Source organism: Zalophus californianus, chromosome 9 (assembly GCF_009762305.2).
Source record: "Zalophus californianus isolate mZalCal1 chromosome 9, mZalCal1.pri.v2, whole genome shotgun sequence".
NCBI classification, from domain to species: Eukaryota; Metazoa; Chordata; class Mammalia; order Carnivora; family Otariidae; genus Zalophus; species Zalophus californianus.
Genome location: NC_045603.1, coordinates 66271848 through 66286444, shown reverse-complemented (window position 1 = coordinate 66286444; position 14597 = coordinate 66271848).

The window sequence follows — 14597 nt, the reverse complement described above, 5'->3', positions numbered from 1 at the left end:
TGGAGTGACCTTAGGGCTCCACTCCAGCCATGCTATGGACCTTTAAAACTCTAGTCTTTGAGCCCTGCTGTTGTAAAATCTCATGACAATGAGCCCCTCTCTTTTTCCCAATGGCTTTAGTGAAGTGTTTTCCTTGTGCAATCCCTTGTGTGCTCTTCTCTCTCTCTCTCTCTCTCTCCCTTTTTCTCCGTGACCAGGGCTCCCTCACCTCTGCAGCACCTGTGATCCATTTCTCCCCCAAATCACATCTCCCCACCTCCTACCTTCCATGATGTGGCCTCTTCTCTCCCTGTAGTTGTGCAGTTTGTTCTGTCAGTTCTCAGATTGATTTCTTGGGTATTCAGAATGATTTGATATTTATCTAGCTGTGTTTAAGGGTCAAGGCAAGCCTAGGGTCCTCCCATTACTCCACCATCTTAGTTTTTCCTACTCAGGGAAGATATTCTGAAAGATTCCAATATTTGAAATTGTTGAAACTTTCTTTATATTAACTGTATTGATTTTAATAAGTGTTTCATGTACACTTGAAATAAATATGAATTGGTCATTAGTAGGTGCAATTTTATATGCGTAGCAATTCGATCAGGTTTGCAAACTTGTGCTGTTAATATCTTCCATATTCTTACTGGTTTTTTTACTTTTGGCTTATTCCACCAGCTATTGAGAAAGATATATTAATGCCCTTCATTATGATTATTGATTTGTATATAGTTCCTTTTTCTGTTCGTTTTTTGTTTAAATTATTTCAAAGCAATGCTATTGGGTGCATAGAGATTTAGGATTGTAGTATCTTCCTATTGGATCGACCCATTTATAATTACAAACCATCTCTCTTTATCTCTGACAATATTTCTTGAATTAAAATGCACATTTCCTGATATTGGTAGAGCTGTCCAAGCTTTTTCATTGTAGTTAGTGGTTGCATGGTTTATTTATCTTTTCTTATACATTAAACATTTCTTGATCATTAGGTTTAAAGCATATAGTTGGGTTTTTTTTCATCTAGTCTAACAGTCATAGTCTTTTACTTCAAATTTATTTCACTTATATGCAATGTAATCGCCGATCCAGTTGGATTTCTAGACACCATCTTATTTTAAATTTTCTATTAGGCTCTTCTCTTTTATGTTCCCTTTTTCCTTTTATGTTCCTTGTTTCTTTCTCTTTTGCCTCTTTTCAATTATTCAAAAAATTCTTATTATTTAATGTCCTCATTCTAATAACTTGGCAAATTATACATTAGTTAGTTTTTCATTCTGATGGTAGTTATCCTGGAGCTTACAACATATATCCTTGATTTATTCAAGAACTATACAAGTTATTATTTTTACCACTCCTATGATATTAGACCCTTAAGCCTTTTAAACTATTTACCCCTCCTGACTTTTATGTTCTTCTTGTTTTGTATTTTAGTTCTACATAGATTTTATACTACAAAGGAAATCATAGCTATTGTTTTGTACAGTCAATAGTAATTTATAAATATCCATATCCTTACCCTTTCCAATGTTTTTTATTCCTTCCTGCACTTTTTCAGAAAATAAACTTGCAACACAACTACTACGTAAGTTAAGTACACTTGTCTAAATATATTTGAGATGGAATTTTGATTAAATAGTCACCAAAAATAGATTGTAAGTTTGAGTAAGACAACCTCACTATCGAGGTCAGACAGTAATATTGATTTTTCAATAAACTAATGAATTTAGTCAAATTCAAACAGTTACTGAATAGGATTTTGCAGTTTTCAAAGACCATTAACATTCTCAGTTCTCAATTGATCCCACTAGTAAGTTGGTGGATATGCCAAAAAGACAAAGACGTACAGATCATGGGGAGAAAGGGACCTGTCTGCATTTACACACCTTACATTGAGTTCAAGTCCCCTGATACCTAGTTCTGTCCTTCATCTGTATCAGTTAAAAATACCTAAAACAACTCACATGTCTATGAAGATAAATGTGTCTATAGAAAGTACATCCCTCAACATACACAGTTTAATTACAACTTCTTAAATGATCACCCTCTTCCTTCTATTTATAGTTCTTTGTCAGTAGATTTTAAGACATCAAAACACACATTAATATATGCCTTGGGTAAACATAATAAGTTTCCTTACAACTGGGAGCTCACATTAAAGCCATGCATTTATGGAGAAGGGAAAGTGAGGCTGATAATATTATGTTTGTTTTAGTCTTTCTGCTTAGTTTTTCTTTCCAGGCACTGGACTGAACTTAGTTTTCAGAGCCAGAAATGACTATTGTTTGTGTATCTAAATTTATTAATACTCTGCTTTTGGAAATTTTTAGGTCCAGTAGATTCCAAGAGTATTTTGGAACTTCTCACTGGTGAAATCTAGATTGTATTCTTTGGAAAGCCCAACAAACACATATCCCAAAAACCCATTAATAAAATAAACTTTCAGAGTATCCGAGACTCTTCTTCTCGCCTATCACAGGCAGAGTAGGTGCTTGCTACGATTAATTAATTGAATGAATGAATAAATGAATTAAAAGTACATAAGTATCTAGCTTTCAGTTACCCAAAGATTCTCTTAACCCTGTTCACGGTGATGGCTGTATCTCCACGAGAGGAGCAGTTAACTTTCTGTTAAATTTGTAAGTAGAGGGAGAAAAAGTACAGAGAATCAGAAGTCAAATTTCTATCCATGCTGCAAACACTATCCAACTTGGTTTTGTGCCATAACCAACAGGGTCCTGCCCTCCCCAAATAAGGCTTGCCCACTGTCATGATGTCAGGAGAAAACATTGGGTTTGGGGTAGTAGTTGACATGGGTTGGGACATTTGTGCTGCCTCCCCAGTTCCTATCTCGGAATTCCTGCTCTTCAGTCTCTGCTGTGAAGGCCAGGCCTAAGTGGTTCTGACCCCCACCCATGGCCACCTCACCCCATTCTCAATAGACCAGGAAGACCCATAGACAACAATGATCAGACTCTCTCAAGCATTTGAGCCAAATCACAGAAACTACACTCAGTCATTTTGAACTTTCTCTGAGAGCTCACATTCAGCACGACTGAGGTTGATATCAGGGCACAGCAAAGTCGAGGACAACAAAAGTCACGTGAGAGGAAAATTATAAATAATCAAAGGAAGCCTAGTATATAGAAAGAAGATATCAGATGTGCTTTCAAAAGCAAGAAAAGTCAAACAAGAAAGAGTCAATAAACAGGAGAGAAAGAAGGAATTGAGTCAGAGAACAGAGACAGACTGACTTGAATTTCAGCTTAAGTCACTGTGAAGTCCACCTTGGACTTTGTTTCCTGCTTCCGTGTGTCTGTAAGATTGCTGTCTTTATCTTTACAGTTAACTCCTCTTTTTAAATTTGAGTTCATCTGAATGAGAGTTGATGCCTAGCAACTGACAATCTCTTGACTAATGGGTTTGCCTTCTCCCCCTGGCACCCAGTGCTTTGGTGCGGCTCTTCTCTTTTCTGTAAGGAAAGAGAGTGACGTGAAAAACTTCCAACACTATCCAATGCTTAGTTTATTGCCTTTTCCAGTAATATTTTAGAAAAGCACTGCCCTGAGAAGATAGCAAGGAATAACAATTCACGATACCATTTTTGGCACCGGTTGGAATATATTTTGGGAGGAGTCTTCCCAGAACACCATCTCTTAGCTCAGTAGCCAGTCACTGACTCTGACACATAAACCTTTTCCTCGCCCCCTGCCTCTACACACACACACACACACACACACACACACACACACACACCATATTAACTCTTCTACATTTTAGTGCCTTGAAAATCAAGGTTAGGTCTCCACCATCTGTGCACACTCAGCATTTTAGAACAGTGTCTAACAATTATAGCATTCACTTGAATGGATACACATTGTGTATGTAATTTGAACAAATATCCTTTCTCCACCTCTCATGAATATTTTAAGAATATCAGGGCCTGATATTCAGATATCACCTTTTCAGAAATTTTTCCTCTCCTTTTTGCCACTCCTTCTGGACTTCCATGTGTCCTTGGATCTCTGTGAGCTCTGCTAATTGTTGGAAGAGCATGAGGAAGACAGGAAAGCAGTACTAGCCTTTACCTAGACCGGAAATGAAGACTTGGAAGTGGCCCAATAATAATTATAGCTATGATTAAAAGAGCCGATATAGGCAATTGAAAGGGGTTTTCTGAGTCCTCACAGCCTCCCATTCCATCTGGGCACTCCTGACATTGGCCTGCAAATCTGAAAGCTCACCTCCAGTACATGCCAGTCATAAAGCTGACTTTCTGAAGAAGACACAGGAGACATGTAGCCCTTTTGCATCAATGCAGGTATAAGAATATAAACCAAGCAGCTCCAAAGAGCTACACTGTGCATCATTTAACCATTTCCTTGGAAAAGTGGCCATTCACACTGATTTGATCTAATGCCAATGAGGGAATATTAATAGAAACTCTTGAATCCTGGACTATTCATAACTACTGTTTTAGAAAATTATTTTCATGCATATAGGACTGCATTATCTGACAAACTATCGTGAACATTGTATTTCCTTTTTCTGTGTCATTAAAGGTAAGAGTAATATTCAGAACACTCAAAAGTTGTATACGAAAATAAAATTATGTTTTGAGAGTGTTTGGTTATTTAGCATAGCGTATACTTGTCTTTTCTAGTACAACAGTATAACTTATTTCCTTAAATATTCCAACTTCTATAGAATGAATCATTGTTAGTACAGAAACCAGCTGAATCATCCATCCACCCACCAATATACTTGTTTTTCTTCTTCTATATATTTATCAGTATATGAAAAAAGATGTTAAGAATGTTTTCATTTAAAGTCCTCCCCTTTGGTTGTTTTGTTTGATTCACAAATATTATGGTAGAGCTGTCATTAACTTTGTGTTGGTTCAGATCCCTGTTTATAATACTGAGTCAGATATCTGAGTGACGCACTATCCTCCAGTGCATATCTCAAATTTGTTGCCTTCTATGTAAGAGGTCAACAGAGTCCAGAAAGGACATGATAGAAAAGAAATGTTTTCTGGTCCCAAGAAAGACCAATCAGACTTTGGATTCGTGTGGTAAATCCATATGAGTTGACTTCAAAAGTTTTGATCATCTTGTTTCAACAAATCTGAAGAATCTAGTTTTATATTTACAATCATCCCATTGTAAATATAATCTTCTAGAATACTGAGTTCATTTTAATATATTAATTTGGTGAACACATCTTTTATTATATGTCCCAGATGGCATCAAGAAAAAGGAATGTAGGTAGAAAGAAACAAAATATTATTTGGAATCGAACTATGATTTTGGAGAGAAAACATTAGCCCAGGACTCAAAAGAACTGAACGTTAGTCACTGTGGCATTACCAGTGAGTTGAATGGCTCTGTAGTTTATTTGGCTTTCTTGTAACTCGGTTTCCGCTTTAGGAAGTGAGATTCTTCCCCTGGCTGAAATATTCCAAGACTCACTGATCCTTTCCTTATTATTTATCTTTTGAAACTTGTGGTGCTAAATCCTCTTAATTATTATGCATTTAACAACCTACTGTTCAGTAGCCATCATATATTAACTGCAATAATTATTAGTAGCCACCTTAATATTTCCCATTCTAACTATAATAGTGGAGAAACCTGTTCAAGATTTGGGTTTACGATGCATTTTTACTAGGGGAAGAACTCAGAGAAATAATTTGTCATAGAAATAATATTGTCATAGTTTCTATCTGAACCACTATGCTATTGACTCCCAGGCAAGTCTCAAGAAACTAAATTGCTCTTACCAAATTATCTTTTTAAAATATCTGTGTTGGGGCGCCTGGGTGGCTCAGATGGTTAAGTGTCTGCTTTCGGCTCGGGTCATGATCTCGGGGTCCTGGGATTGAGCCCCGCAGCGGGCTCTCTGCTTGGTGGGGAGCCTGCTTCTCCCTCTCCGTCTACCGTTCCCCCTGCTTGTGCTCCCTCGCTCTCTCTGTCAAATAAATAAATAAAATCTTTAAAAAATAATAAAATAAAATAAAATATCTCTGTTATAAACTCACAGCCCTACCTGCTCTGCTCATTCAAATATGTGGTCTACCAAATCATATTTTAGCATCATTAACTTTTAAAAAAAATTTCTTTGAAAAAATTTTAAAGTTTTTATTTCAATTCCAGTATAGTTAACATACAGTGTTATATTAGTTTCAGGTGTACAATGGTGATTCAACACTTCCATAACATCACCCTGTGCTCATCGCAAGTGCCCTCCTCAATCCCCATCCCCTATTAGCCGCATCCCTCTGCCCACCTCCCCTCTGGTAACCATCGGTTTATTCTCTATAGTCAGTCTGTTTCTTGGTTTGCCCTCTCTCTCTTTTCTCCCCTTTGCTCATGTGTGAAATCATATGGTATTTGTCTTTCTCTGCCTTAACATCATTAAATTTTAAGTACTAGAAGTCACTTCAATGCTTGGAAAAGTCTGGGGAGCAGATTACATGTGGAGATTTTCAGATAGAATGTAGCGGAGAATATAAGTAGATGAAAGGTTTTGATATGCTTTATCATTTTTGGTACAGCTCCACATCATAACTTTACTTGTAACAATCATAATAATTGTGCAAAGATAATAAATTCTATATTACCACTTCCCCCACCCCCAGGACTGCATCAAGACAATTTCCCAATCAACGCACTGCCTGTGAGGAGTCAGGGGAAGATTCTAGGTTTCCTGTTAGGGCCAATGCATCCTAGGAGTATCTTGAACCATAAAATTGGCATTATTGTCATACGACTCAAGCTAGAGAACCTTAAGTGTTAATTCCAGCCCTGAGAGTCACTTGCTTGTCAGCTCAGGGCAGTTCTTAACTTCGGAGCCCTGGTGTGTGAAATGGAAATAGCACCTACTTTGTATCGTTGATGTGAGGCTTAGCAGGGACGTATTAGACTCCCCGTGCTTGACAAAAATAAGTGTTCGAAGCCTAACTGACAATACAATATTATTACCGATGTAAGTAATTAAGGGAGTTTCTTCCCTTTCCCTTTAGCAATTTCTGCATCTGTGACAAAGGTGACAGTCGCTATGGCAGAGAAATCGAAAATGTTCGTGAGGCAAGCATCCTTTGTAAAGCCCCATTAGCTTCAAAGGCCTTCCGTTCCTGTCTTGTCCGCTCCGGGATGTCCTAGTAAGGTTACAGATATAGTTTGACACACACTCAGTGGAGTATCTAAATAGGAAATGTACCGAAGCAAATCAAGAACAGAGTTTAAAAAAAAAAAAAATCAAAGCACTAAGCAAACATTCTGAATTTTTGGCAGAGGAATCGGACTGCCTGGATCCCCATGACTCTTTGAGTTATTAATAGTGACTCATTTTGCCATATTTTTGGCAGTTATATATTTATATATCATGCAGCGTGCGTGAGGCTTTCGGGGCTCGATGGCCTTTTGAAAAATGCGGTACTCCGGACTGGAGCGGGGCAAGGAGGATGCCACGGGGGCCTCCGAGCGGCAGCCCAGCGCACCACGCTCCTTAGCGGCGAAGGAAAAGCCAGGGGGCTGAGTGGCGCCCGGACCACCGCTCCCATCTGCTGCGCCAGAAGCCACGATGAAGTCATGAGTTGCACAACTGTAGTAATTCGCAGCTATTTATGACCATTTTCATAGCGAGGCTCTAGATTAGAAGGCTGTGTTTACATGCCGAGCCGCAGAATGGTTCCAGGAATCACTCCCACGGTAACTTTTGGTCAAATGAATCAACCAAGTAATGAAAAAACCAACCAGTTGGTCCTGAAGCTGTGATGAACAGGATGAACAGGTTCCCCCCCGTCCCCGCCCCGCGCTAGCCTCCACTTTCCTGATGCCCTTCTGCATCTGAGACTGAAGGACTCCCGCCCCGCCACCCCCACACCATGCCCACAGCCTCCCCTCCCCGCCCCCCTGGAAGCCGCAGCCCTGCGACCCTCTCCATCCACACTCTGAACCCTAAGCCTCAGGAGGGCCAGAGGAGCTTTAGAGACGCCAGAAGAGCACCTGTGAACACAATTAAGGCAACGTGTTTATTTTTAGCCCATGTTTATCTTCTCATTGCCATTGCTCCATTAGGTGACTTAATCAGTTAGTGACCCTGATAGTTCTTTCGCATCAGGATCAGTAAAACACTTCCCATTTGTCTCTTTAAACTGACTCCAGGTTTTTGTTAATTATCACTTCCTGACAGCCTGAAGGTCAAACCGTTTCCTTTTGTTTCACACGGCAGTTAATCCCCTCATTAAGGGTGATGGAAAGTGAATAATTAAACTTATGCCATTTCCATAGTTCAGGTAATGAGAAGCCCTAAGATCCCAGAGGTACCTAATGACAAATCAGGACTCCTGCGAACATGGGAGTTTCTCTCTTCTGGTCTCATGGCAAAGAAGGTTCAGCACAGGCCCTTGCCCTAAATTCAAGCAAAACAAAACGGGCCTGAAAACAGTTGCTAGCTCCCCTTTGCCGCTCACTGGCTGTGTGGCGGGGGGAAAGGCAGCCAACCTTTTGACATGAAAGATTTTCTCAACTGTAAAATGGACATGATAATAACCAATTTAGAGGATTGCTGTAAGCACTGAATGCACACGTGAATGAAAAGTACTTACAAGAGTGCCTGCCACACAGGAAGGGCTCAGTAAATGCTAATCAGTCATAAGGTCGATTTCATTATCACCCTGGGGACATCATCTTCTGCATGCTGCGGGTATCCGGCTTCAGCCTGATGTTCATCCGCTTGCAGAGTCCCTGCTCACGACTAGGTCGAGGTCCCTTTGACTCACTGGGAACCAAGATTCAAGCTAAATTATGTTAGGCCTTGGAGAAGAATCCGGGTAGCCATGCCTTGGGGCCTTAGGGAGCTCAAGTTTTATCCATCCTGTTCTAATTCCTCTAAAAAGATTTTCTGAAGGATGGAGGTGGTAGAAGTTAGGACACAACAGATGAGACCCAGGAGACCACACCTGGGGAGGGAAGGTGTCCCTGGCCTACCCTTGGGTTCTCCATCTCTCAGGATGCTGGGTCCCAGTCCCTGTTCTGCTGAGACTAGTCGGAGGGCCACCTTTGGACTTTGACTCTTGTCCCACCTGACTGTGTTGTAGGGGGACCATGAGCTTGTGCTGAGTGAAAGTAGGCTCAGCCCTGCTAAGGACATCCCAGCTCCATGAAAGAATACCTCCCAGTATCATCTGGTCATGTCTTTTGCTGTGCCAGGCAGTGGACCCTACAAAGTAGGGACGGTCTCCTTCAAGATGCAGAGTTCGGGGAAAGCTCTATAGAGGAAGGGACATCTCGGCTGGGTTTTAAAAGATCAGTAAGATTCAGATTGCCAAAGAGAAGGAGAGAAGGTGTTCCAATTCAGCGAGGAGAAAGAGCAAAGTGGGACGGGTCCGAGATGTGCCTAGGATAGGGAATCTTCCGGGAACTATACGTAGACTGTGTAAGGGAGTAATGGTAGCTGAGCTGCTCAGATAGATGCACACCAGCCAGACCAGTCTAAGGGTTGGGTTAAGGCCTTAGACTATCCTGCCCCCAATATAAACTTCAGAGGACAGAAGCAGCATTTCAGGGGGAAGAAAGTTTGCAGTGCTGTGCCTGTGGAATCCGTGGGAATAGATTGGGTTGGAGGGGCCTAGGGCCCGAGGTGACGGGGACCTGGGAATGAAAAAGGACCATGCAGTGCGCTGGGCTGGTGATCTGCTTACAAGCACTGATTGATTATATGCAAAGGGGGTGGAGACCGTTGCTCAGAACTGAATCTTAAAAATTTATTTTGTCAATGCTCTACCCCAAACTCATTCAGTACAGGCACACCTCAAAGATATTGTGGGTTTGGTTCTAGACTACTGCCATAAAGTGAATTTTCTAGTTTCCCAGTGCACATAAAAGTAATGTTTACACTATACTGTAGTCTGTTAAGTGTGCAATAGCATTACGTCTAAAAAAACAATGTACACACCTTAGTTAAAAATATTTCATTGCTAAAGTAACACCATAACAAATATTATAATACTGAAAAAGTTTAAAATATTGCAAGAATTGCTGAAATGTGACACAGAGACATGAAGTGAGCAGTATTTTTCCACTAGTTGGAAAAATAGTGCCAGTAGACCTGCCATAGACCTTTAATCTGTAAAAAACACAATTATCTGCCAAGCTCAGTAAAGTGAAGCGCAATAAAATGAGGCATATGCCTATAAATCCTGATTGGATTTTTCGTAGAGAAAACATTTTGCCCCTTTTAAAATAGTTCCAGTATGAAGCAGATTAGACCTGCTTCTGGAAGAATTGAAGTCACAGGGGAAGTAGGTGGGGCTCAAATGAGCTACGGTGAGAAAGCGCTGGTGACTTCGGGAGGAACAGAGTACAATTTCATTCCCTCATTACTACTAGGAAATGCTTTCTGTACCTTCCTATTAAGAGTAGAAAAATATCCTAAAAATGATGCAGTCAGCAAGTTTTATCATTTTTTTAAGCTTATTTTTAATTGGAAAGTTGATATGGAAAGTCAGAAAATTAAATCTGGAAGAGAACTTAGATATTTTCACCGTTTTACAGAAAGGGAAACAGGACAAGAGAGTAAACAACCCTCTGAGGGCCACCCACCCACCAGTGTGTACCAGACCCATTGCTAGAAGGTAGCTGCTTTGACTCCTGGTCTGGTGCTCTTTCTGCTTTGCCATGAGAATCCCTAAGGGCCATTCTATTGCTTATGGAGAATTGGTGCTTTCCATTTTCTTTCTAGCGTCAGGAACTGCTTTACTGCATACATTTCTCACAATTCTCCATACTGCATATTTTTTTCCTGTTTATGGAATTAAATAATTAACTGTGAGGTACTCCTTGGGCTGAAGATAGCTTACCCCAGGGGACAAGTGGTGTAGAGGGAAGGAGAGTGGAAATATATGGGAGAGTACTCTGGCCAGCCCACTCAACTGGTATTCAAGGTAAGGCAAATTCACAAAGCCTCAGCACACTGCTGCCTCTGAACTCACATGTGCCCACACTGTCAACCCAGGCCCCCAAGCCGGGGAGCCCCCAAGCCAGGGAGCCTCCTGCCAGGGAGTCACAGGAATCACTTGCTGCCTCCTCCCCTCTGTGCAAGTCTCTTCTTTGTTCTCAAAGAAGGCCTAAGATGATTCTAGTAGCAATTCCAACAGAGGGGACACCACAAAGCAATTCTCCAACCCCAGCTCGGTATCCTACAACTCAACGCCCACAGGGTAAGGGTTCAATCCTACAAGACTGCCTCCCAGCCTCCACTCCAGAAGCCAATCCCAAGTCCAGGCTGTCACCTGGGCTTCTGACCCACTGCTGTGGATTAGAGGTTCCAACGACCCTCTCCTTGAGTTGATGAATTTGCTAGAGCCTGTCACAAAACTCAGAGAAGCATTTTACTTACTAGATTATCAGTTTATTATAAAATGATAGAACTCAGAAATGGCCAGATGGAAGAGATGCATGGGACAAGGTGTGGGGAAAGGGTGCAGAGCTTCTGTGCCCACTCTGAGCGCACCACTCTCCCTGAATCTCTGTGTGTTCACCCACCTGGAAGCTCTCTGAACCCCTGCTATTGGGATTTTATGGAGGTTTCCTCACATAGGCAGAATCAATTATGAACTCCATTTCCAGTCCCTCTTTTCTCCCTAGAAAAGTGGGGGTGGGGCTGAACATTCCAAGCTTCTAATCATTCCTCGGTCTTTCTGGTGACCACCCCCCATCCAGCCCACCCAGAGTTGCCTCAGTAAAACAAAAGATGTCCCTGGTGCTCTTACCACTTAGGAATCAAGAGGGGCTTTGGGAGTCCCTGATAAGGGACTGGGGACCAAGATCAAATATAGCTTTCTGATTTATACATCACGGGGCCCCTCCCCCTGACCTCACAGAAGTCTTGGCTTCCCCGGGGGCACCCATCAGCCTCAATTCCCTGTTCTCCACTTTTCCTAGACAAAGTTTAAAGGAAAAGTAAATTCATTCTGTCAGAGCATGCCCCTTCTCTTTTCCCTCCAACCTTTCCCATTGCTCCAGCCCAGCCTCTCAGCTGAAATTGTGCTTCTCCACCGCAGGCGTATCCACAGCAGGGCCTTGGTTCTTCTGCCTCCCCTCCAGGGCACCTTCCTCCCCAGACCTGTTTCTCTCTGCAGATTAAGAACCCACGCTGGGGAGGGGGTACCCCAGGAAACTCCACGGCTGACTGCTGCTGATTCTTTCTCCCAGGGGCTCAGTGACCTGGCCCAGGCTCAGGCACAAGAAGTCCTGGTCACCGGAAGCTGCAGGCTTAATTAACAGAAACTCAAACAGTTGTATGTTATTAAATTGTACATAGGGCAAGAACACGTGCAATTGAGAGTCTTTGAAAGGCCATAATTTTTAGCGCAACCCAGAGAAGTACTCAAGTAGTGTGTTTTATTAGGGCATTATTCCATTAAACACAGATGAAGGGAGAGATCTATCTGGAATATCTGGGTTGATGATTCTTCCCTTTTTAAAATTGGGACAAATAGGGGTGCCTGGGTGGCTCAATCATTAAGCATCTGCCTTCAGCTCAGGTCATGATCCCAGGGTCCTGGGATGGAGCCCAGCGTCGGGCTCCCTGCTCGGCCGGAATCCTGCTTCTCCCTCTGCTTGGGTTCCTTCTCTCACTTTGTCTTTCTCTGTCAAATAAATAAAATCATAAATAAACAAAATCTTTAACAATGAATCGTAGGTCACTAGATCAAAAACTAATGATGTATTTCTCTTCTCCTGCTGGGTTTAGGCTTTATTTGCTGTTCTTTCTCCAGCTCCCATAGGTGTAGGGTTAGGTTGTGTATTTGAGACCTTTCTTGTTACTGGAGAAAGGCATGTATTGCTATATACGTTCCTCTTAGGAGTGCCTTTGCTGCATGCGGAACTCTCCTACACTGTTGGTGGGAATGGAAGCTGGTGCAGCCACTCTGGAAAACAGTATGGAGGTTCCTCAAAAAGTTGAAAATAGAGCTACCACACGACCCAGCAATTGCACTACTGGGTATTTACCCCAAAGACACAAATATAGGGATCCGAAGGGGTACGTGCACCCCGATGTTTATAGCAGCAATGCCCACAATAAACAAACTATGGAAAGAGCCAAGATGTCCATCGACAGATGAATGGATAAAGAAGATGTGGTATATATATACAATGGAATATTACGCAGCCATCAAAAGGAATGAAATCTTGCCATTTGCAACCACATGGATGAAACTGGAGGGTATTATGCTGAGCGAAATAAGTCAATCAGAGAAAGACATGTATCATATGACCTCACTGATAGGAGGAATTCTTAATCTCAGGAAACAAACTGAGGGTTGCTGGAGTGGTGGGGGGTGGGAGGAATGGGGTGGCTGGGTGATAGGCGTTGGGGCGGGTATGTGCTATGGTGAGCGCTGTGAATTGTGTAAGACTGATGAATCACAGACCTATACCACTGAAACAAATAATACATTATATGTTAAAAAAAAAAAGAAGAAGAAGATAGCAGGAAGGGAAAAATGAAGAGGGGGCAATCAGAGGGGGAGACGATTGGACCATGAGACTATGGACTCTGAGAGACTGTGGACTCTGAGAAACAAACTGAGGTTTCTAGAGGGGAGGGGGTGGGGGGATGGTTTAGCCTGGTGATGGGTATTAAAGAGGACACGTTCTGCATGGAGCACTGGGTGTTATGCACAAACAATGAATCATGGAACACTACATCAAAAACTAAGGATGTAATGTATGGTGATTAACATAACATAATAAAAAATGTGCAAAAAAAAGTAAGCACAACATGTTCTTTAAATAAAATATTTTGAATAAAAAAACTAATGATGTATTGTTTGGTGACTAACATAACATAATAAAATAAAATAAAATTTTAAAAATTTTAAAAAAATAAAATAAAATTGGGGCAAATAGAAATATAGAGACAGGAAGTAAGTTTCTTAAGCTCAGTTCTATACTCAGGTAATATAAATGCCAACTTTTATGGTAAACCTTAAAATTTTTAGAATTGGCTGAAACTTGGAACCTTTTTCTTGTTCTTTTTTGAACCTCTTTCTTTTATAACCATCTTAAGTTTTTTTGATGTTTAGCTCCTCAGACACTATTTTTTGGTATATCCGTGTCTCTGTTCTGTGGATTAGGGAATCCACCCTGCCAGGTGAGGCTGGTTGGGTCTTCTATTTCTAGGCAGTCATCTCATTTCCTCCTTCTTTCTGTCAGTGTATCTTAACTTATGATTCTTTAACTTTGGAATCATCCAGTGCTGACTTAGATTGAATCTAGCATGAAGGTTGAGCTGATTCTTCATTCAATCTTTCAAGGGGGGTCGTTTATTCAGCCATGCCAGGAATGTTCTAGGTGCTGAGGAAATACTGGTGAATAAAAGTACTTGTGATCCCTGCCCTCATGGAGTTTACACTCCAGCTGAGCAGACAAGCAAGAATCAAATGATCATACTACAAGGAAATAATTAAAATTGTGATAAATGGCATCAAGGAAAAATATGGATAAAAAGTTAAAACCCAATTTCCAATGGTTGCGATCTTATCAATTGGAATTCTCCCTGTGGAAACCTATTTCAACTATTAAACAAAATGACAATGAGAGTTAAAT